The sequence below is a fragment of the Rutilus rutilus genome (assembly GCF_951802725.1).
Source record: "Rutilus rutilus genome assembly, chromosome: 23".
NCBI lineage: Eukaryota > Metazoa > Chordata > Actinopteri > Cypriniformes > Leuciscidae > Rutilus > Rutilus rutilus.
The window spans coordinates 21,793,305-21,817,328 of NC_140233.1; the positions used below are offsets into that span (position 1 = coordinate 21,793,305).

Below are 24,024 nucleotides of genomic sequence, written 5' to 3' on the forward strand. Positions count from 1 at the left end.
AAAAATGATTTTAAACACTTTGAGAAATGTTATTTAAGAACTGAAACTTGTTTAAACACATTGTTAATGACTCAATGAGATTAATTACATCAGTTTTGAAAAGATAAAAAAAAAAAAAAACTTTGTTGAAGCTTTATTTGTCAATGACCCATATACAGTTGTAATCTAAATTATTAAACCCCAATTGCAAATCAGGTTTATTGGCAAAACTTACAGACTTTCAGCTGTTTGCAATGAACAAATCAAACAAAAGTAATTGAAATAGCTCAACACAACAAATGTTTCAAGTAGTTTCCCAAAATTCAACTGAGGGGCTGTTTACACGACACCGTTTTCAACTAAAAGCTTAATTTTTATTCGTTTACACGACAACAGCGTTTTGGGTGCCTGCAAACGCAAACTTGTGAAAACGGGTTTCAAAGTGCAAGTTTTTGAAAACGGTCTCAGTGTAAACAGCAAAACTATGAATTTTTGAAGACGATGACGTCATGCACATGCGTATTATGTGTTCAGTCTATAGTGTTTCATCGCCATCTAATGGCCTGGCAGCAGAATACTGCGTTTTTAGTCGTTTTTGCGAATCCGTGTGAATGGGGATCGTTTTGACAATGGTGTCGTCTGAACTCGGAAAACTCAAAGGAAAAACTTCTGTTTTAAGCAGATTGTTGTCGTGTAAACGTACCCTGAAACTTGACTTCTGCAGTCTCCAAATTATTCAACACCCTGAATAGAATCCCTCACAAAAGCACAAATCTGCAAAACAGGTGTCGTCTTAAGCACACCTGATGCTATTCAGGGGCTATTCTTTGAACTAATCAAGGGCTTCATTAGTTGCACCAGGTGTGCTTGAGCTAGAACACATGAAATATCTGAACTGGTTCGGTTTGTTGAGTATCACGTTTGACTGCATGTTAGAAATATGTTGAAGTCAAAAGAATGGTCCAAAAAGTTAAGAGAAGATATCATCGCCCTTCACAAACAAGGAACAGGATACAAAAAGATAGTGAAGGCACTAACTGTTCCTAGAGACACTGTTGGAAGCATAGTTCACAAGTTCAAAGTTAAAGGAACAGCAGTTACGAGGACGAGGCAGAAAAAGGAAGATATCAATGGCTGCAACCAGATTTCTGAGAAGGCCGGTTCAGAAAAACCCTCAAGTGAAAGACAAAAGACCTGCAGCAAGACTTGGTGGCAACAAGCACTGAGGTTTCAGTTTGCACTGTAAGGTGCGTACTATACGCGTGCCAGAACTCCAAGACTACACCACTACTGACCCAAAAGCACAAGAAAACTTGGCTCCAATTTGCGCAAAATCATATAAATAAGCCACAGAAGTTTGGCGATTCTATTCTGTGGAGCGATGAACCAAACCTTTTCAGCCCTATGGATCAGTGGTATGTCTGGATGAAGAAGAATGAAGCATATGCTGAAAATAACACTGTCTACAGTTGAGCATGTTGTGGCTTGGTGATGCTCTGGGGCTGCTTTACATCCTCTGGCATTGGAAACCTGCAGCGTGTGGAGGGCAATATGGATTCATTGAAGTATCAGGAAATCCTAGAAGAAAACATCATGCCATCAGTGAGGAAGCTGAAGCTTGGGCATCATTGGACCTTCCAACAAGACAATGATCCCAAGCATACCTCAAATTCCACCAAGGCTTGGTTGCAGAATAAGTCCTGGAATACTCTACAGTGGCCATCACAGTCACCTGACTTGAAAAAAGAAAATGTCTGGTGGGATTTGAAGAAGGTGGTAGCAGCACACAAACCCAAGAATATTACTGAACTGGAGGCCATTGCTCATGAGGAATAGGTTAAGATACCTCAGAAATGCTGCCAGAAGCTGGTGTCTGGTAATACACCTTGTTTGCAGCAGGCCATAACAGCAAAAGGATGTTCTACTAAGTACTAATGTTGCTTGCCATGAAGGGGTTGAATAATTTTGAGAAAGCAGAAGTCATTAAATGGTGCATTTTAAGTTGAATTTGGTGAAACCTCTTGAAACATTTGTTGTGCTGAGCTATTTCAATTACTTTTGTTTGATTTGTTCATTGCAAACAGCTGAAAGTCTGTCAATTATATATATATACATAAAAATTAAAACAAACAGATCTAGAATAGTTTATTTTACCACAGAAAACACAAGTGCACAACAGTACCTCTGGAACGTGGCACACCTCACCTGCTCCTGACCGTTGGCTGTGAGTCACTAAAGAGCATTTGATTTTTCTGCATTATTCATCAAGTGTTCTTGCGTGTAAGTCTTTCACCTATTCCTGCCCTTGGCGTGGGCCAGGATGGAGGAAGTGCTCCCTTGGGAATGATGCTATGATCCCAGACCTGAATAGAAACACAGCATTTAACCCTCATTCTGCACCATCTGATAGTTTTATTTTATTTTTATGAAGACTGAATGGAGATGTTTAAGAAAGTCATCAGAGGGGGCAAGAAAGCAGACCAAAACACTAAACAAATTTTGAGATGATTAAAAGTAAATTTGCTAACATGAAGCTTTTATTATAATAAACCCGCTGCTAATGTTTGCCATAAGACCAGGGATTCTTTGTTCATCTCTTGTGATGTGTGCTATAAATTACAAGGCTTATCCATGACTGGTGCTCACTAATAATGTCTTAATTACTTTTGTTTTAATCAAGGAGATCCATAATTAGCCTCAGATTAGATATCACAGAACAACCCAGTTCATATGATGAATATCAGCCAGTATAATAAAATCAGCTGAATTGTTTTGTCCATATCATTTTCACAGCCATCCTATAAGGTTCACAACAACATCAGAGAAACACATTGACGCTTCTCTGTCTCATCTCTGTGTTCAGAACTTCCCGATGAACTACGTCTTCAATGCTGTTGTGCATATTACCATCACTTGATATAAAAAGACTGATATAAAAAGAGAAGATATTCAAAACTGTATCCAACTTCTGGCAATGACTAAAGCGAAGATGGCTCTTAATGAAGCAGAACAAGTAGTAAGAAGATAAAAGAGAAGGAAGCATTTATATTTGTGTCCTTGAAATCTGAAGTTCAAAAGCCCTATTGCAAAACATAGTGAGCGGCCATGCTGTCTACTGCCTACATAGGCAGCTAACTTGTAAGGCAGCATCCTAACTGAAATGGAACCCGTTTAGCAAATTAGCTCAAGTGAAATAGGAGTAATCAATTATAACTCGTTATGATTAATTATAAATATTTGGATTAGTTAATAGAGGCATAATTGATATTTCAATCAATTAAAGGTACAATATGTAAGATTTTTGCATAAAAACATCCCAAAATCTCAAGGCCAGTGTTATATATTTTGTTAAGTTGATTACTTACAATATCTCAAATTTTTCCAACTATTTTTAAATCGTGAGAAAATTGCGATTTTAACCAAGGAAACGGGGCGTTAGAGCAGGGGGGAGCTGGGAGTCGCCAGTCAATTGCGTCATATCCGCGTTACCCTCGGTTTCCGCTCGTACTGCGTGGAGTCCTGGACAAATGCGGAAGTTGTAGTTGTAGCGTCTATGAAGCATCAAACGTTAGCTTGTTTCGTGCAGTCGTTATGGAACACAGTCATTCTTTACCGATTTTAGCTGTTTCCGTCGACAAAGCATGCTTAATTTTATATTCAAATGTAGCATTCGGTAATAGTTATGTTTATGTAAGGAAAGTATTATTGCTTTAGATTTGTGTATAGTTTATTGACATTGTTTATCACGTCTGTGTTTATGGCCATGTAAATAGCATGTGTTATACATAAAGATTAATCAGTATTTTGTCAAATGATGTGGGTATGTTCGAATGTACTTTTACAACATTTGTTTAGAACACGTAAAACTGCGCCGCGTTATCACAACAATGAATTCGACATACAGTAACATCTATGATAACCAATGTAGTATTAAACCTGACTTTTCTTGCGGTTAATTCATTTTAATGAAATACAAGTGTGATGAGGTCCAAGAGTCAGGAAGGAAGAAGACAGGGGTCGGCGTGACTGGGACTCGTACTTTATTAAAATAAAGCAAAACAAACAAAAGTCGTGCACAACGCGCATTCACCGTGGCAACCGCGACGGCTCAAAACAGTTCAAAAATGAGAGCTTGGATCCACCGGTTCGCTTTCTCTGCGTCCAATTTTCTCTTCAGTCTCTCTCTCTCGTTCCAGCACGCGGCTTACAAGCGGTCTCTCCACGCCGATCACTGCAATAAGACACAGGTGTTCGTCATTTGCACTTGGCCTACTTGCTCGTCTCTTCTCTCTCCCATTACAGACCGCGCTGAACCACGCCCTCCTCGCCACAAAAAGCATGTCATTAAACGCAACATTTATAAAAAAAGAACTTAGCCTCATCCATGAACATGATTTTTCGATTCCCATCTGACTGATTTACATCCACGGTGGAGTTGAAAACAACAGTTCCCATCATTCCACGCTCCTTCACATCGTCATCAAGCTACGCCGTTGTTGTTGTTTGGAATGTAGCGCCCTCTAGCGGCAAAAAATTCTTGCATATTGTACCTTTAACCTGTTCGTCCAGCAAACATTCTGTATTAATTGTCTATTAATTGTCTACCTTTCTTAGGCCCGATCACACCTGGCGTGTTTTTTTTGCAGTGAGAGGTGCTTTTTTTCAATTGTTTTCCTATGGCAGTGAGCATTCTGTGCGCTGTTTATTGCAGTTGAAAAAAAAGCAACTCCGAGCGGAAAAGGCGCCCGACCTCATCGAGTTTTTTTCCACTGTCCAATCAAATGAATGGAGAGGCGGGCCTTCCGTTGTAGTGATGAAAGCTACAGTTGCTTTGAACGCCCGGAGAGTGCGATGATGGAGGATAAACATGTGGTGCTCTCGTAGGTTACCAGAAGCTTAACGACTTCACGAATTGTAACTACCACAATGTTAACAGAAAGTAAATAAAGTTAATAAAAGGCTGATTGGACGTTTACTTGACTGACAGGACAGCTGTTTCGGTGGTTGCCTAGCAACATAAAAAACACAGCGCACTGCTCGTTCTGTGTGATCGGGGCAGTGCTGTGCGCCTCGCGTTTTCGAACCTGAAAAACACGTTATGTGTGATCTGGGCCTTAGTGGGTACTGTCCTACTCAGAGCATGTACATAGCTGTGATCGCATCGTTAAAGGGGCTCACGTGAATGTGCACAAAAGTTTTAGTTTACACTGGGTTTCCCCAGTGCTGCTCACACTGCGAGATCTCCTTAGCGTAAAGGTTACATAAACCTTTACTTTTCTCCTTAGTGTGAAGGTTGAGAGGTCCATCTGTCATTGAGTTAGTTTCTGGAGTAAATATATAGGCTGTGTACACAGCTTTTAAAAAACGGCGGGAACTGGTGTTTCGCCTGTATTCGACCAATCAGCGTACACTTACGTCACTGGTAGTTCCTATAGTGCTGGGTTCTCTGAAGTAGTTGTGATTCGCCTCTCACAACGTAACATGCTCGTCTAAATACACCTCTTAAGCACGCAGAATTATGTAAGTGAACTTTTTTTTGTAATCGCTGCTTTGAATGATTATGTAATCGTGACATCTGTAATCGTATTTCTCGATTAGAAATTCGATTAATTGTGCAGCCCTACTGTCCTCTTCACTGCGTGAGAACGTGTTGTGTGGCGTGAGAGGGACATAGCAACAGTAACTAAGAGGAGCGGGTCTTTGCGAAGGGTCAATTGTGTGTCTGATCAGTCCAGCCAGGAAGATATTATAAGAGTTAAAATCTTTGACATGGGAACAAATGAAATTGTAGCCACACAAAGAGTGCTCCTCACACTAGACTAGACCTATACGGTGAATTTCAATAGGGTTTTCCGTTAGCATGTTGCTAAGATAACACTTGATATTTTAAGGACACTAGTTTTCTATGTGAAGCCCATAATTGATTCCAAAAGTCTTACATTAGCATTTTGCTAAGCTAACATCCAGAGACTCACATGCACGATAGAGTTTGCATGGTAACCTCATCCTACAGTTTGGCTTAAGAATGTTGCTAATCTAACAAGCAGATATTTTACTTACAACTTGACTAACAAGCTAACAATGTTTTTGCTTGTGAAGTTTATGGTAAACTCGAACCACAATCGATTCCAGTTGCAATACTTGAATGAACTATTTATAATCAACAGATGCCTGCAATGCCTTAAAATTTACAAGGTATCTTAGAGGACATAATTTCTGCATACTTTTTAGACAAACCTTCATGTCCTATCTAGTTTTTGTAAGAGCTATTATTTCAATAACACAGACAGTAAGTGAACCAGCGAGAGGGGAAAAAAGACAAATGTGTAGGAATTGTTAAGACTTTTCGTAACGCCGTTTATCATGATTACCGTGATCATAAATCAATGCTATTATTGAGTTTGAGGAATAGAGAAAGAGAAGGGGAATGATGTGTATTGATCGGAGGTTAGGCACTTTGCTTTTTAAGCAGGATAGTTCATCCTGTAGAAGCAGGCAGGAGTCTTTTCCACCCTTACAAAGCATTGATTAGACAAAGCATCTTATCTAACAGCACATCTAGCCAGTGCAAGAAAAGACAGACTTCTCCGCTGACATCCATTCAGAGTACTCTCGCCTGGTTATATCGAGTTGAGCTGAGTGCCTGCTTTTATCTTAAGGAACTCCAACCTGCTTTTAAATCAAGAACTGTTTATTGAAACATTTTTCGTGTCTGAGAAAAGTCTATTTACTTTCTATGTGTTCACACCACAACTGTTGTTATTACAACATGGAGATTAACATGTTACAACTGTTCACTGGTTGTGCTGTAGGTTTTTGATTCACTAAAAGAACAGACTCATAAGAATCATTTTGTTTGTGAATCAGTCTACACTGGTCACGCTTTGTTTGATTCACTAAAAAGAACTAGTTATTAAGAGTAATGTGCTCATGAATTGTTATTTGTTTTTGATCCATAATTTTATAAAACTAATGTAAACAACAAAAAAATTGGTTTATTTAAAATTGGTAGATTTGATATCAGTGCATGTTGACTCTGTTGAATTTGTCTTTGCATTCTTAAAGTTTAGAGTGTTGGAGCCAGTGTTGTTTTCGTCAACGATGACGATACCGAAATTATTTCGTTGACGCACCTTTTTTTATGACGATAACGCGACGATGACTAGCTAAAAATGGCTCTAAGGTGACTAAAACATGAAGAGACGTATTCGAGTTTTCGTTGACGAGACGAGACGGAACGAAAATTATTATAAGTCTGACGTTCAATTAGGGTTGCCAACCGTTCCGTATAAAGGCCCTTGCACACTGAGTCCGAAATTATCGCATGCGTTTTTTCGCTTTCGTGATTCGGTGGCTCTGAACTGTCAAAACACCATTCAAAATGCTTGCTACGGAATGCGAAAAACGCAGAAAATCGAACCTGATTAAATTATTTTTTTGACTGACGAAAGTTTCGGAGGCAGTGTACAAGCATGATTGACATAACGTGAGGTCGTATTTATTTTTTAACGTGCGAAAATTTCGGACGCGAATTTCGGACTCAGTGTGCAAGGGCCTTAATACGGAATCGTCCCGTATTTGACACAATAAAGTCTTGTTCCGTGTTGAACTGATACAGAACGCACTTTGTTCCGTATTTTTGAGAATCAATTCAGTGCAAATCCATGACAGACACATAGCTTCTAATATGTCAGACTATGAACGAAGACATTTGTAGGCTATGAGAAAAAAAAAACGACGGTGCGGTAGATAGGCCTACTAATTTCTCCCCCTGTTTGTCTATGATCGGCGTAGCGTTTTTAACATCTTGGAACATCATCAGAGAATGCCCTTTTAATTGGTCGTTTCAGTCATTGTGAGTCACGTATCGTAGCAACGATGACGACAAGTGACAACAGCGGGAAATGTAAAAATGACTACTTCCGAGCAGCCGGCGAAAAAGAAAAGAGCACAGAAATGTAAAATTTAATGGGAAAATGACTATCCGTGGCTGGAATGCGTGAGGGACAATGAATACAAGGCCAATTGTACATATGCCGTCGCGTTTTTTCTGTTTGTCACGGCGGAGTGTGCGATATTAAGCAGCACGCATCAGGAGATAATCTAATAATTCTATTGAATAAGTTCGCACATAAGGCTACAGAAAACTGTTGTGTTTATTTTTCTTCAAATGCAGTCTAAGCCGGTGAGTTTTGAATGTTATATGTTGTATTTGTGTAAGTTAAAAATAAAACGTATTATAAACTAAACAAATCCATGGTTCATTGTTGGCAAAATTATCATGATAGATAGCCTTTATATTTCATGTGGTTCAGTCTTGTATATTGATTAGGCCTACTTTGCTATTCTATAAATATATAGGCCTAATAATTTGTATGATAATATGCTATAAGGTATGAAATATATTTATCTAAATGTATCAATTAGTTTCCACAATATTCACCAGAAGTCATCATTTCAGAGGTTATTTTTCAAAAAATAAATTGTTATGAATTGCAACACTTGCTACAACCTGTCAAACCTAAGCCCATTTCCAATACTTTTTAACCTAAATAAATTTTTTAAAGACTACTTTTATCTTTTCTTTTTTACTAAAATTGACTAAAACCTTTTTGCGTTTTCGTCGACTAAAACTTGACTAAAACCTTTTTGTGTTTTCGTCGACTAAAACTTGACTAAAACTATCAAGTTTATAAGTGACTAAAATGTGACTAAAACTAAAAAGCATTTTCGTCCACAAGACTAAGACCAAGACTAAAACTAAAAGGGCTGCCAAAAACAACACTGCTTGGAGCGTTAGAGCCGAGGATGAGGCTCTGATGGGCCTTCCATCAGATTAGTCCTGCTTATGTGATTGGATAATGATGTGATTGGAGGACAAATGGTGTGTGGGAAGACCAGGTGGCCTTGATGCTTGTGGAAAGCCAAAGACCGGAGGGAGGATACAGAGATGGATTCCACTGGATGTGACTCACCCCAACCGATCTGTTTCTGCCCTTTAACCACAGAGAGATAGAGAGGCTGGCATATTCAAGAATTAATAAGGCATCTGGCATTTCCACAAAAGTGCTGTCTCATTTTTGCCTGGAAATCCTGCCACGTCAGTGTATGACTTGAAGGGATGGAAAGCGATACAGATTTCAAGATTCAGTTCGCATTTGATTCATAAGCTCTCGATTCGATTCAGGTGATTTAACTGTGATTTATTTAGGTACTATATTTTAGTTATAGTGTCCATTTTGGTGTAATATTAAAGACATTCTCTCCCTGCTGATGTTGTAAATTACATAGTGAAATGTTTCAGACTGATTCATACCGTAAAGGCCTGTTCACAACAGGATCAGTGACTATAAAGATAACTATATTAACATCCACACCGGCTGATGATAAGGTTTTGTTTATGAGCAAATGTGCTCATAAACTTTTTAAAATGCGCAAGCTCTTTAAACTCAAGTGGATTCGGATTGGCTGTCAATGTTTTTATAGTTTATCAGCTGAAAAAAAAAATTGGGCGAGATTCCAATGTTATCGTTCTACTGCACTATTATCAACTTAACAAATAAACATTCATCAACTCAAACATCAGTTGTGCTCAGTGTACGCAAAGTAGGCAAGTTGCATAGTGCCCCAAAACCACCAGGGGGCCCCCTTGCTCTCAAGAAGGATTTAGGGCTGTGTTTTAGTTTCGTTTTTGATTTTGGCTTCCAACCATTATGAAGACACAATGCCACTTTCCATTCTTTTCCTTTAAAGCGGTGCGCTGTCACCCATACGTAACATCCAAATCAGTCGAATCATGTAATGTCATGTGCACAAGCGTGTTGAACAGACGGCTTTCTGCCTGCACGATCCGAGATAGAGAGAAGCACGGACAAGTACAGGCTACTTTGAGTTTCGGGTGTGTGCTTAAACCGAAAAAATACACGAATTTTTTTTTTTCAAAATGTCTGTCTTGGGGACTTAACTTAAACGCATTCAGTTATATCTTCAGTGAGCATAACAACTGGGAAAGTTACAGATGAGCCAATGAGGTTCATTCTCATGTTACGCAGCGCGTTTGAGCTTCTGCAAGAGCCAATGAGGTTCATTCTCGAGTTACGCAGCACGTTTGAGCTTCTGCAAGAACCAATGAGGTTCATTCTCGAGTTACGCAGCACGTTTGAGCTTCTGTAAGAACCAATGAGGTTCATTCTCGAGTTACGCAGCACGTTTGAGCTTCTGCAAGAACCAATGAGGTTCATTCTCGAGTTACGCAGCACGTTTGAGCTTCTGCAAGAACCAATGAAGTTCATTCTCGAGTTACGCAGCACGTTTGAGCTTCTGTAAGAACCAATGAGGTTCACTCTCGTGTTACGCTGCACGTTTGAGCTTCAGCAAGAACCAATGAGGTTCATTCTCGAGTTACGCAGCACGTTTGAGCTTCTGCAAGAACCAATGAAGTTCATTCTCGAGTTACGCAGCACGTTTGAGCTTCTGCAAGAACCAATGAAGTTCATTCTCATGTTACGCAGCGCGTTTGAGCTTCTGCAAGAACCAATGAGGTTCATTCTCGAGTTACGCAGCACGTTTGAGCTTCTGCAAGAACCAATGAGGTTCATTCTCGAGTTACGCAGCACGTTTGAGCTTCTGTAAGAACCAATGAGGTTCATTCTCGAGTTACGCAGCACGTTTGAGCTTCTGCAAGAACCAATGAGGTTCATTCTCGAGTTACGCAGCACGTTTGAGCTTCTGCAAGAACCAATGAAGTTCATTCTCGAGTTACGCAGCACGTTTGAGCTTCTGTAAGAACCAATGAGGTTCACTCTCGTGTTACGCTGCACGTTTGAGCTTCAGCAAGAACCAATGAGGTTCATTCTCGAGTTACGCAGCACGTTTGAGCTTCTGCAAGAACCAATGAAGTTCATTCTCGAGTTACGCAGCACGTTTGAGCTTCTGCAAGAACCAATGAAGTTCATTCTCATGTTACGCAGCACGTTTGAGCTTCTGTAAGAACCAATGAGGTTCATTCTCGTGTTACGCAGCACGTTTGAGCTTCAGCAAGAACCAATGAGGTTCATTCTCGAGTTACGCAGCACGTTTGAGCTTCTGTAAGAACCAATGAGGTTCACTCTCGTGTTACGCTGCACGTTTGAGCTTCAGCAAGAACCAATGAGGTTCATTCTCGAGTTACGCAGCACGTTTGAGCTTCTGCAAGAACCAATGAGGTTCATTCTCGTGTTACGCAGCACGTATGAGCTTCTGTAAGAACCAATGAGGTTCATTCTCGTGTTACGCAGCACGTTTGAGCTTCTGCAAGAACCAATGAGGTTCATTCTCGTGTTACGCAGCACGTATGAGCTTCTGTAAGAACCAATGAGGTTCATTCTCGTGTTACGCTGCACGTTTGAGCTTCAGCAAGAACCAATGAGGTTCATTCTCGAGTTACGCAGCACGTTTGAGCTTCTGCAAGAACCAATGAGGTTCATTCTCGTGTTACGCAGCACGTATGAGCTTCTGTAAGAACCAATGAGGTTCATTCTCGAGTTACGCAGCACGTTTGAGCTTCTGCAAGAACCAATGAGGTTCATTCTCGTGTTACGCAGCACGTATGAGCTTCTGTAAGAACCAATGAGGTTCATTCTCGTGTTACGCAGCACGTTTGAGCTTCAGCAAGAACCAATGAGGTTCATTCTTGTGTTACGCAGCACGTTTGAGCTTCAGCAAGAACCAATGAGGTTCATTCTTGTGTTACGCAGCACGTTTGAGCTTCAGCAAGAACCAATGAGGTTCATTCTCGTGTTACGCAGCACGTTTGAGCTTCAGCAAGAACCAATGAGGTTCATTCTCGTGTTACGCAGCACGTTTGAGCTTCAGCAAGAACCAATGAGGTTCATTCTCGTGTTACGCAGCACGTTTGAGCTTCAGCAAGAACCAATGAGGTTCATTCTCGTGTTACGCAGCACGTTTGAGCTTCAGCAAGAACCAATGAGGTTCATTCTTGTGTTACGCAGCACGTTTGAGCTTCAGCAAGAACCAATGAGGTTCATTCTCGTGTTACGCAGCGCGTTTGAGCTTCTGTAAGAACCAATGAGGTTCATTCTCGTGTTACGCAGCACGTTTGAGCTTCAGCAAGAACCAATGAGGTTCATTCTCGTGTTACGCAGCACGTTTGAGCTTCAGCAAGAACCAATGAGGTTCATTCTCGTGTTACGCAGCACGTTTGAGCTTCAGCAAGAACCAATGAGGTTCATTCTCGTGTTACGCAGCACGTTTGAGCTTCAGCAAGAACCAATGAGGTTCATTCTCGTGTTACGCAGCACGTTTGAGCTTCAGCAAGAACCAATGAGGTTCATTCTCGTGTTACGCAGCGCGTTTGAGCTTCTGTAAGAACCAATGAGGTTCATTCTCGTGTTACGCAGCACGTTTGAGCTTCAGCAAGAACCAATGAGGTTCATTCTCGTGTTACGCAGCGCGTTTGAGCTTCTGCAAGAACCAATGAGGTTCATTCTTGTGTTACGCAGCACGTTTGAGCTTCAGCAAGAACTAATGAGGTTCATTCTCGTGTTACGCAGCACGTTTGAGCTTCAGCAAGAAGTTTGTTCTTGCGCATCAAGCATGTTCAGTTGAGCCTCTGTTCATGTTCTTTCATCAATGTTTATATGTGAATAAAAGACCAAATTCAATCTGTTCATCATATATTCATAATATTTAGACTAAACCGCTCGATACATATGGATTAGTTTTACAATCTCTTTATGAACTTTTTGAAGCGTCAAAGTGGTAGTTGCGTAGACTGTCAATGGAGGGACAAAAATCTCTCAGATTTAATCAAAAAGATCTTCATTTGTGTTCTGAAGATGAACGAACGTCTTACAGGTTTGGAATGACATGAGGGCGAGTAATTAATGACAATTACAATTTTTGGGTGAACTAACCCTTTAAGTTTAAACAGTAGTGCAGTTAATTGATGATAGCTGATGCTCCTTGGATTCTGAACTCCTACTCCCTCTCGAGACATCCGCCTGACGTCTGCTGTGAAGTGGCTGAGATCCCAGAAACCGTGCACTTCACACTAATACGGCATGCCACAAATACACAGAGCAGAAACTGTGTGAATCTTAATGATACTGCCGCTGCCCGGGACTTTGTGGAGTTCATTAGTACGATGAAGTCAAAGTCAAGGGTGTACACACTGCAGCTACGACTCGTGTTTAAAAGTCTTAAGCAAGTCAAGTCTATAAAATCGCCTGGATCGAAGTCAAACTCAATTTTCCTTCATCTTCAGATGAAACGTACATACTGTAGGCCTACAGTGTTGTCGTATAGGTCTGCCAGATCACTTTACGAATCAAAAGCTTTGCAAACCGGGCTGCAAATTTGGCTTAAATTAAGCTGTCGCTCAATAGCCTCGCTTTCAGTTTGTTTCAAGTCAGTGTGAAATAAAAATGGACCATATTTAATGTCTTCATACATGTTTGTAAGATTCAGTTATCATCAAACATTGTTCCAAAAACAATGGAACAATGGAACTTTTCTGATCTCAAGCAAGACTTTCTTTATTGGACTGATGTCACCCCAGTCCCTTTATATGAATTTATTTGAAAAATATATTTTAAATAAATTTCACATAAATTAACTTTAATATACCTTTTTCTATAAAGAGAATGTTTTTAGTTTTTTTTTTCAGTGGCCATGAAGTCAGAAATGTCAGGATAATACAGTTGTCCTGATATTACAGTGAAAAACCTCAATAAATTAATTAAATTATTGCAAAGAAAACCTTAAATAATTTGTCTGACAAATTGAAGTCATACAACCAACATGCAGAAAAATATAATTTCTTAAATTAGCAGATCATTTAAGATTTTTCTAAGTAAAGTTAAACATTTGAAAATGTCAAGTGGTGTGACTCTTCAAAAACCTAATTAAAATTATGGTTTAATTTTTCATGATATTTGAAAATTTTCTGGGAATTTTTTTTAATCTTTTTTTTATTTTTTATGATGATCAAGATAGAAGAAAATATGTAATTACTTTTGATGGTTTCATCACATTTCATCATATTTTTAGAGCCAAAAATCTCTCTATGGTTCTTTAAAAATATTATAAAATGTTTTGGAAACCAACATAAATGCAAATATTACATTTCTGAAAACTTGGAACATGCATTTTACACACACATACACATACACACATATATATACACATATATATATATATATACACATATATATACATATATATATATAATTATTAATAAATAAAAAATATACTTTTTTTTTTCATTGATCCAGAGGCTACTTTTCACCAACCAATTTACTCGCAATTGATAAAATCAAATCCTACTTATTTTCAGAAATATGTCACATTATAGAATGTAAAATGGATTTCATGTTGACTAAAAATACTATCTACTCTGGTGAAGTCAGACTTAAGTAGCAATATGGTCCCATCTGCCTTTGCTGTCAGTACAGACTCTGTGTTTTCCTGGCTATTTTTCATATCCTGCAAAAGAGAGGCGATGCACCCATCAGACCATCTAAATTATTGACAAAGGCACTAGCCCAACTCTGTTTGAGAAGAATCTGAAGTTTGAGCATTTTCTCTCTTGTTGTTTGCTTCTGATGTTAAATCCTCATTGTGTAACCAGATAAGCATTTTGCTGTTTGTTTCTGTGGTGAAATGTTGTTCTGTTCGACAAAGTAAAGTAAAATGACTTGTGACAGATCTTCTTGGCACAGAGTGTGACGGTAATGAGGTTGTTAGATTCTTCCTCGCATTCATCTTCATGTCTGGGCTCGACTCGACACAGTTACTGAGAGACTGAGTCAGAGTTTGCAATTAGTCAGACAATTAGGAGCTTGTCCTCTATCTCTCTCTCTCTCTCTCAGTCTGACTGTGGCTTTATTCATCATCTCTCTCACACACACACACGCACACGCACACACCTCTGAGACAGTCCTACACACTGATTCAGAGTAAACTCAAAGCGTTTTCTTTCATAAGCAAATTAACTGCGATCCTACAAAGAATTGAGAATAATGTACACTGCCGTTCAAAAGTTTTAGATCGGTAAGATTTTTTAAGTTTTAAAAAGAAGTCTCTTCTGCTCACCAAGGCTGCATTTATTTGATAAAAAAAAATAAAAAAATAAAAAATAATATATAAAATAATAATATTGTTAAATATAATGACAATTTAAAATAACTGTTTTCTATTTTAAAATGTCATTTATTCTTGTGGTGAAAGCTGAATTTTCATCATTACTCCAGTCTTCAGTGTCACATGATCCTTCAGAAATCAGTATAATATGCTGATTTGATGCTCAAAAAACATTCATTATTATTATCAATGTTGAAAACAGTTGAAAGTTCAAAAGAACAGCATTTATTTTAAATAGAATCTTTTGTAACATTATAAATGTCTTTACTGTCACTTTTGATCAGTTTAACTCATCATTGATGAATAAAAGTATTGATTTCTTTTATTTCTTTCCCCCAAAAAATAAATAAAAAATCTTACTGACCCCAAACTTTAGAACGGTAGTGTTTAATGTTACAAAAGCTTTAGATTTCAGATAAATGCTGTTATTTTGAACTTTCTATCAAAGAATCCTGAAATAAAAATAACTGTTTTCAACATTGATAATAAATGTTTCTTGAGCATCAAATCATCATATTAGACTGATTTCTGAAGGATCATGTGACACTGAAGACTGGAGTAATGATGCTGAAAATTCAGCTTTGATCACAGGAATAAATTACATTTAACTATATAATCACATAGAAAACAGCGGTTTTAAATTGAAATAATATTTCACAATATTGCGGTTTTCCTTTCTTTTTTGATCAAATAAATGCAGCCTTGGTGAGCAGGAGAGACTTCTTTTAAAAACATAAAAGATCTTACCGATCCAAAACTTTTGACTGGTAGTGTGTATAAATTGTAAAAATTTACCATTTTAATTTGAAAACATCCACTACTGTTTTTTAGCTTCTAAAGCTCTTAGCACATATTAAAGTCGGTATAAAATATGAAAATCGATTTTAGACATGCATCTCAATGATCTTATTGTGAACAATTTGTCCATGCATGATTAAATTTACATTTTTACGATTTTTTTGACCATTTTTTCAAATCAAAATGTCGTAACTTACATTTTTTCTTCCAATAAAATAACAGACTTCTCTCTGATGTCTTACGCCAATCATCTGTTCTGCTTAAACTCTAACATTTTCTTAAAATTAACTGCAAGCTCACATTCAGATTTGCCTTCATCCAATCAACAATGACTGATAAAACCATCAGTCATTTAAAAAAAAAAAAAAATTCATTTACTTGGATGTACGTCACAATACAGAATAAAAGATCTGCCACTACTTCAGTTTCATCACAAAACAACCTAATGCTATGCTGCGTTCGAGAAGAGGTCAGAATTGATAATATCTGAGACTTAAAGGGATACTCCACTTTTTTCGGAAATATGCTCATTTTACATCTCCCCCAGAGTTAAACAGATGAGTTTTACCGTTTTCGAATCCATTCAGCCGAACTCCGGGTCTGACGGTACCACTTTTAGCATAGCTTAGCATAGATCATTGATTCAGACGAGTCCAGTAGCATTTCTTTCAAAATGACCAAAGAGTTTCAATATTTTTCCTATTTAAAACTTGACTCTTCTGTAGTTAAACCGTGTACTAAGATCGACGGAAAATGAAAAGTTGCGATTTTCTAAGCCTATATGGCTAGGAACTACTCTCATTCCGGCGTAATAATCAAGGAACTGTGCGGCTGTACCATGAGTCCAGCAGGCGTAATGATATGACGCAGCGCCTGAAAATAGGTCTAATAGGTTAGACAAACTTAGTCCCGGTCACGTTGGAAGAAGTTACCGAGCTGGGGACTATTTTCAGGCGCTGCGTCATATCATTACGCCGTAATTGCCTACACCGTGTTATCCTCGTTTTAAAATTTGCACCCTGTTGACTTCAATGGATTCCACAGACTCCACAGTAATCGATTGTCGAGTTCACGCGCATAGGTTTAGTACCTATGATCACGCGCGTGAACTCGACAATCGACTACTGTGGACTTCGACCGAAAACAGGATGTAAATACAGGTATGAGCGCTGGCTGAATAAACATCATTTTTTATATATTTCTTTCACATCTACTGCAGTCAGATTCACCCGCGTTCACTTAGAAGGAATCACTCACATGACCTGTGCACTTGTAATGACACATCAAGGATGTTAAGAGGCTAAAAGCAGGTTTAAAACATTGCCCCATTGAAGTCAACAGGGTGCAAATTTTAAAAAGAGGATAACACGTTGTAGGCAACATCGATTTTTGTCGCTGTTCTCTGTACTGACAGCACTCCAAATGTACAAAAAAATGAGCTCAATGTTAAAATTGACCGGAGTTCTCCTTTAAAATACATTAATGGAGATTTTAAAGGTGTTATGGTGTGTTTAGTCAGCATGATTTTAGCATGTTGCTAAGCTAACAGTTCAGTATGCTACTAAGCATAAAAAATACATAGTGTGCAACAAGTTTCCGAAGTACTGAATACATCCTAGTTCAGTTTACTCTGTAGTCTTGGATGAAACATAATAACCTTGGTGTTTAAAGCAACCTTTTTTCAGTGAGGCCTAAACATGTTGCCTGGCTGGGAAGCTCACTACAGGTTTCTGAACAGTGAACGGTCTCCCTATTTCCTGCATCCCACTCCACATTATGAAGGTCCTCTTTGCTTTGGGTGGAAGCCGGCACACCTGCTGTGATTGATTGTAGTGTGGAATATAAGACGGGCAGAGCGAATCAGTCGGTGTGAAGTTGAGGAAATTGCACTGTCACCGACACCCTCCTCTCACCGTAATTCTCAATCTGAGAGCTTTCGGCCCACTCACACTCTTGAGGATTTCACCCATTCCCGCTGAGAGGGTCTATTTTCTACTTTTAACGCAGACTTTATCACACTTCCTATTTTTCTTGATCACTCTCAGACTTTCTTCTGTTCGTCTCTTAAATTCCTTCTCGTTTTAAATGGTTTCCTTTCTTTCGCTAATTTTACAGTACATTACTGCAGTGTTTGAATTATGAAGAGACGAGACCCCCTAATACCAGTCTTAACATACCAAACCGTATATCGGTTTATCAGCCATTGTCTGATACATATTCATTAGATAAATATGTATTTAATGAACATCAGTGTATTATAAATATAAATAAATAATATATATATATATATATATATATATATATATATATATAAAAACATTGATAATATATGATTAAGGATTTATTTAGTATGATATTATATGAAATTATCAGGCTTGGGAGGGTTACTTTAAAAATGTATTCCGTTATGCGCCGTTATGTATTCCGTATTCCGTCGAATGCGCATGCGTCGCGTCTGAACGCGTTGTTGTCTTTGGAGCTCCATCGATTTGATTTATAAATCTTGATTTTATTCTTTAAACTTACAACAAACATTTTCTACTTTACCTCACTGAGAAGCACTACTGCTCAACCCTCATAGTTACAACGCGGACTGTTGAGCAGACGCGTCTCAAGCCTATTAGTGATCCAACGCTGGATACTCCTATAGGTTACTCCCGTGGATCACGGCTGAACGCGTCTTCTCAACACTCACTTACAAACATTTTTCGCCTATCGTGCGTCTACTCTACACCCGTACCACTAAAAAGACGGATTATATCTAAAACTTCAGTCATAAATTAGTATTAATATTGATAGCATCACTGGTAGCTTCGTTGCTAACTTACTGTCCATCTGTTAAAATGGCGAATATATCAGATGTAAGTAGTCTACCTTTTGGTGCAGGTGAGGACACATTTGAGCTGCACGCACTGCAGTCTGAGCTGGAAGCTGTTGAGAAACAGATCCACGACCTTTTATTGAGACAAGCCGAGCTGATAGACCGGCGGTTAGCTCTTGAAACATCACGCGCCGATGCACACAAATCAGAGATTAACGTTACTAACCCGCTGACTCCGACTTCGTCTACTCCGTGCGTTTCTCAACATAGGTCCCGAGCGCCGAGGTCGCGATCAGCCATGGTCTCGTTCACTCCGGCTCCAACACGCCACCACGAAGCCTGGGTGGTTCCGCAGCGGAAGACGCGAGTCAGGTCTAGACCAAGACTCTCTCCGACCCTCCCGGTTTTCGAGTTATCCACACAAAACCGCTTCTCCCCTCTTCGCGAAACAGAACGCGATGCTGTGATCATCGGCGATTCCATCATTCGGCACGTACGCGCAACGTTAGGTAAAAGTAAGGTGCACAGTCACTGCTTTCCTGGTGCTCGTGTTTCTGAAATCGCTACTCACGTTCCCGAGATTCTGAACGGTGACGAGCGCGTCGGAACTGTGGTCCTGCACGCGGGAGTGAACGACATCAGGATGCGCCAGACAGAGATTCTGAAGAAAGACTTCAGGAATCTGATCGATACGGTACGCAGCACATCGCCTGAAACAACGATCATAGTGTCAGGACCGCTTCCCACGTACCGACTAGGACATGAAAAGTTTAGCAGATTATTTGCGCTAAATGAATGGTTAATGTCATGGTGCAATGAGCAGAAACTGCTCTTTGTAAATAATTGGAATCTGTTTTGGGAGCGTCCTAGGCTTTTCCGTGCCGATGGCTTACACCCAAGCAGATTCGGAGCAGATCTTCTGTCGGATAACATCTCCAAAATGTTAAATACCTTTTGACTAGTAACCAAAAGTCCAAATCATAGTCTCTGCTGCACCAATTTAACTGATATAAATACTAGTGTAGAATATTGCATAGAAACCGTGTCTATTCCTCGTTTAGTGAGATCAAATAACAAATCTACTGCAGGATCTAGGAAAAATCTAATTGTTATTAAAACAGAAAATGTTGCTATTAGTAAACAAAAACAATTTCTAAAGCTAGGTCTTCTAAACATTAGATCACTCACACCTAAGGCAGTTATTGTAAATGAAATAGTCACAGATAATAGCTTCGATGTACTTTGCCTTACTGAAACCTGGCTTAAACCAAATGATTATTTCGGTCTAAATGAGTCTGCTCCTCCTGGATACTCCTATAAGCATGAGCCCCGTCTGATTGGTCGTGGCGGTGGTGTTGCGACAATTTATAGAGATATTCTCAATGTTACTCAGAAAGCGGGTTATAAGTTTATTTCGTTTGAAGTACTTGTACTAAATGTTACGCTCTTAGATGTTAGAAAAACATCCCTATTATCTCTAGCCTTGGCTACCGTATATAGACCGCCTGGGCCTTACACTGATTTCCTAAAAGAGTTTGCAGATTTTCTCTCAGACCTATTAGTCAATGTCGATAAAGCATTAATTGTTGGAGATTTTAACATACACGTAGATAATCCAAATGATGCGTTAGGGGCTGCGTTTACAGATTTATTAAATTCATTTGGGGTCAAGCAAAACGTCACCGGACCAACTCATCGTCTTAATCATACACTCGATTTAATTATATCACATGGAACCGATCCAACCGATATAGATATTATACCGCAAAGTGATGAAGTCACTGACCATTACATGGTAACTTGCATATTACGTACTGCTGTAATATGTCATGCGGCGCCGCGTTATCAACCAGGCAGAACAATCCTTCCATCCACCATAGATAATTTCTCAAATTGCTTATCTGATCTGTCTCAGCTGCTGCCTGAACCCAAACAAACAGATGAACTAGAAGAACTAACTAGCACTATGAGCACCATTCTCTCTAGAACATTGGATGTTGTTGCACCTATTAGATTAAAAAAGGTCAGAGAGAAAATTAAAGCACCATGGTACAACAGTGCTACGCATGTTCTAAAGAGAGAAACCCGTATTTTAGAGCGTAAATGGAAACAAACTAATTTAGAGGTCTTTAGAATCGCGTGGAAAGACAGTATGTCACGTTATAAAAAGGCCCTAAAAGCAGCCAGGGCTGAGCACCTCCGCAAACTAATAGAAAATAACCAAAATAATCCAAGGTTTTTATTTAACACCGTGGCTAGACTAACAAATAAACAGACATCACCCGAACAAAATATCCCGTTACAGTTTAGTAGTAATGATTTTATGAAGTTCTTCACTGAGAAAATAGAAAGCATCAGAACCACAATTGTAAACGTTCAATCTTCAGTTGCGCCTTATAATTCAGCCTTAATTATCACCCCGCAAGAACAATTACAGTGCTTTACAACTATAGAACAAATAGAGTTAAATAAACTTATCACTTCCTCTAAAACAACAACATGTTTATTAGATCCGATACCAACTAAACTACTGAAAGAAGTGTTACCTGTAGTGGAAGAGCCTCTCCTTAATATTATTAACTCGTCTTTATCTTTAGGTCATGTTCCAAGAACATTTAAACTGGCAGTTATAAAACCTCTCATTAAGAAACCACAATTAGATCATAATAACCTAGCAAATTATAGACCCATTTCAAATCTTCCATTTATGTCTAAAATATTAGAAAAAGTGGTGTCCGCTCAATTGTGTTCTTTCTTGCAAGAAAATGATATCTATGAGAAGTTTCAGTCAGGATTCAGGCCGCATCATAGCACTGAAACTGCGCTCGTTAAAATCACAAATGATTTACTTTTAGCTTCTGACCAAGGCTGTATCTCAATACTAGTTTTACTTGATCTTAGTGCTGCGTTCGATACTATAGATCACACAATACTCTTAGATCGACTACAAAATTATACTGGTGTTCAAGGACAAGCATTAAGCTGGTTTAGATCATACTTATCTGACCGCTACCATTTTGTCTATTTAAATAGAGAAAAATCGATCATAACTCCAGTAAACTATGGAGTGCCGCAGGGATCTGTGTTAGGCCCTCTATTATTCTCAGTATATATGATGCCACTTGGAAATATTATAAGGAAACATGGAATTAGTTTCCATTGTTATGCTGATGACACTCAAATATATATTTCATCACGGCCAGATGAAAACGCTAAATTATCCAAATTGACAGAGTGTGTTAAAGATATAAAAGATTGGATGACGCGTAATTTTCTTTTATTAAATCCAGACAAAACAGAGGTAATACTTATCGGTTCAAAAAACCGCCCACAAAACCTCTCGCAATACAACTTTAATATAGTAGGATGTCCTGTTACTTTATCCTCTACAGTAAAAGACCTGGGTGTTATACTCGATTGCAACCTGTCTTTCAAAAATCATATTTCATATGTTACAAAAACCGCCTTTTTCCACCTTAGAAACATTGCTAAGCTACGTAATATGCTATCAGTTTCTGATGCAGAAAAGTTAGTTCATGCATTCATGACCTCAAGACTAGATTACTGTAATGCTTTATTAGCCGGTTGTCCTGCATCCTCAATTAACAAGCTACAGTTAGTCCAAAATGCCGCCGCTAGAGTTCTTACTAGATCAAGAAAATATGATCATATAACACCGATTTTATCATCACTGCGTTGGTTACCTATAAAGTTCCGTATTAATTACAAGGTATTGCTACTGACTTATAAAGCCCTAAACGGCTTAGCTCCAGTATATTTAACGGATCTTCTATCGCCCTATAATCCATCGCGCTCTTTAAGATCACTAAATTCAAGGCTTTTGGTCATACCTAGGATATCCAGAACCACCAAAGGAGGGAGAGCATTTTCACATTTAGCTCCAAAACTCTGGAATAGTCTTCCTGATACTGTTCGTTGCTCAGACTCGCTCTCCCAGTTTAAAACTAGATTAAAGTCGCATCTCTTCAGCCAGGCATTCATATAATATTTTTAATCTTACAGTTCAAATTACAATCCGGCCTCTAGTTAATAAACGCCAGAGGAGAACTGGCCCCCGACTGAGCCTGGGTTCTCCCAAGGTTTTTTTTTCTCCATTGGGTCACCTGATGGAGTTTTAGGACACTATTAGGTCACTTGATGGAGTTTTTCGGTTCCTTGCCACTGTTGCCTTTGGCTTGCTCAGTTGGGGATATTCTGGGGATATCTAATTTGATTTTATCAATAAATTCCACTAGAAACAAACCTTGTTGTATTATTTTAATTTAATACTGTGAAGCTGCTTTGATACAATCTGTATTGTGAAAAGCGCTATACAAATATACTTGACTTGACTTGACTTGACGTTACAGTTACAAATTACTTGATAAAAAAAGTATTCAGTAACGTAATCCAAGTACTATAATATGAAAGTAATGTAACTGATTACTTTTGGATTACTTCAAGGTCACGTATATAAATAAAGAGTCAAGCAAGAAGAAATATTATTTAAAAAAAAAAAAAAAAAAATTATATATATATATATATATATATATATATATTAAGAATTTGGTCCAGTGTACAATATTTGCTAAATATACACACAGGCCTGAATATATATTTATGTAAAGGGCTATACAGACATCTAGTGGCTAATGTATGGTATTACAGATTATTTTGTTTTATTTTTAACTAATTTTTAACTAAAAAATAAAAACACAACATTTAAATTTTTTACACAATCTACATATTAGTTTATTTTAAAATAGGCCTACATGTTGACTAAAGCCGTGATCTTTCTTAATTTGCCTGACTGAACTTGGGGCGTTGGCAGTGGGAGTTCCCCTACGTTACCTAGACAGCGAACATCCCGTCACGCGAGAAAAGATTAAGAAAGGACATTTTGGGTACTAAAAAAAGCTACTCTCCTAATTTCTACAAAATAGCAGCGGAATTTCCATGAACGTAAAGCGATTTTACCCGCAGGCAGCATCGTTTCTACTAGCAGCAGTGATTCAATCTGCGTCTGAGGAGATTGTAGAAAGCTGTTATTTGCACATGCACCAGCGCGTGGCACACGTGAGTCATTACTGGCAACAGAACCAGGAACTACTGTATAATCAAGCAGCGCTTAATATAGTATTATTATGCCAAAATACTTATTTATTTAGTTTTAAATGAAACCATTGTAATCCTGAAAGTATTCCCCCTTTTTTCAAAATGTAACTATAATCTGATTACTACGTTTTTTGACGTAACTGTAACGGATTACAGTTACTGGATTTTTG

General features: G+C 38.5%; 1 protein-coding gene across 2 annotated transcripts in view; it reads left to right on the forward strand.

The window, feature by feature from the left end:
- The window catches only part of b4galnt4a (beta-1,4-N-acetyl-galactosaminyl transferase 4a), a 194,759-nt gene that overhangs the window by 126,324 nt on the left and 44,411 nt on the right, over nt 1–24,024 (forward strand). The gene's annotated exons all lie outside the window — the stretch shown is intronic.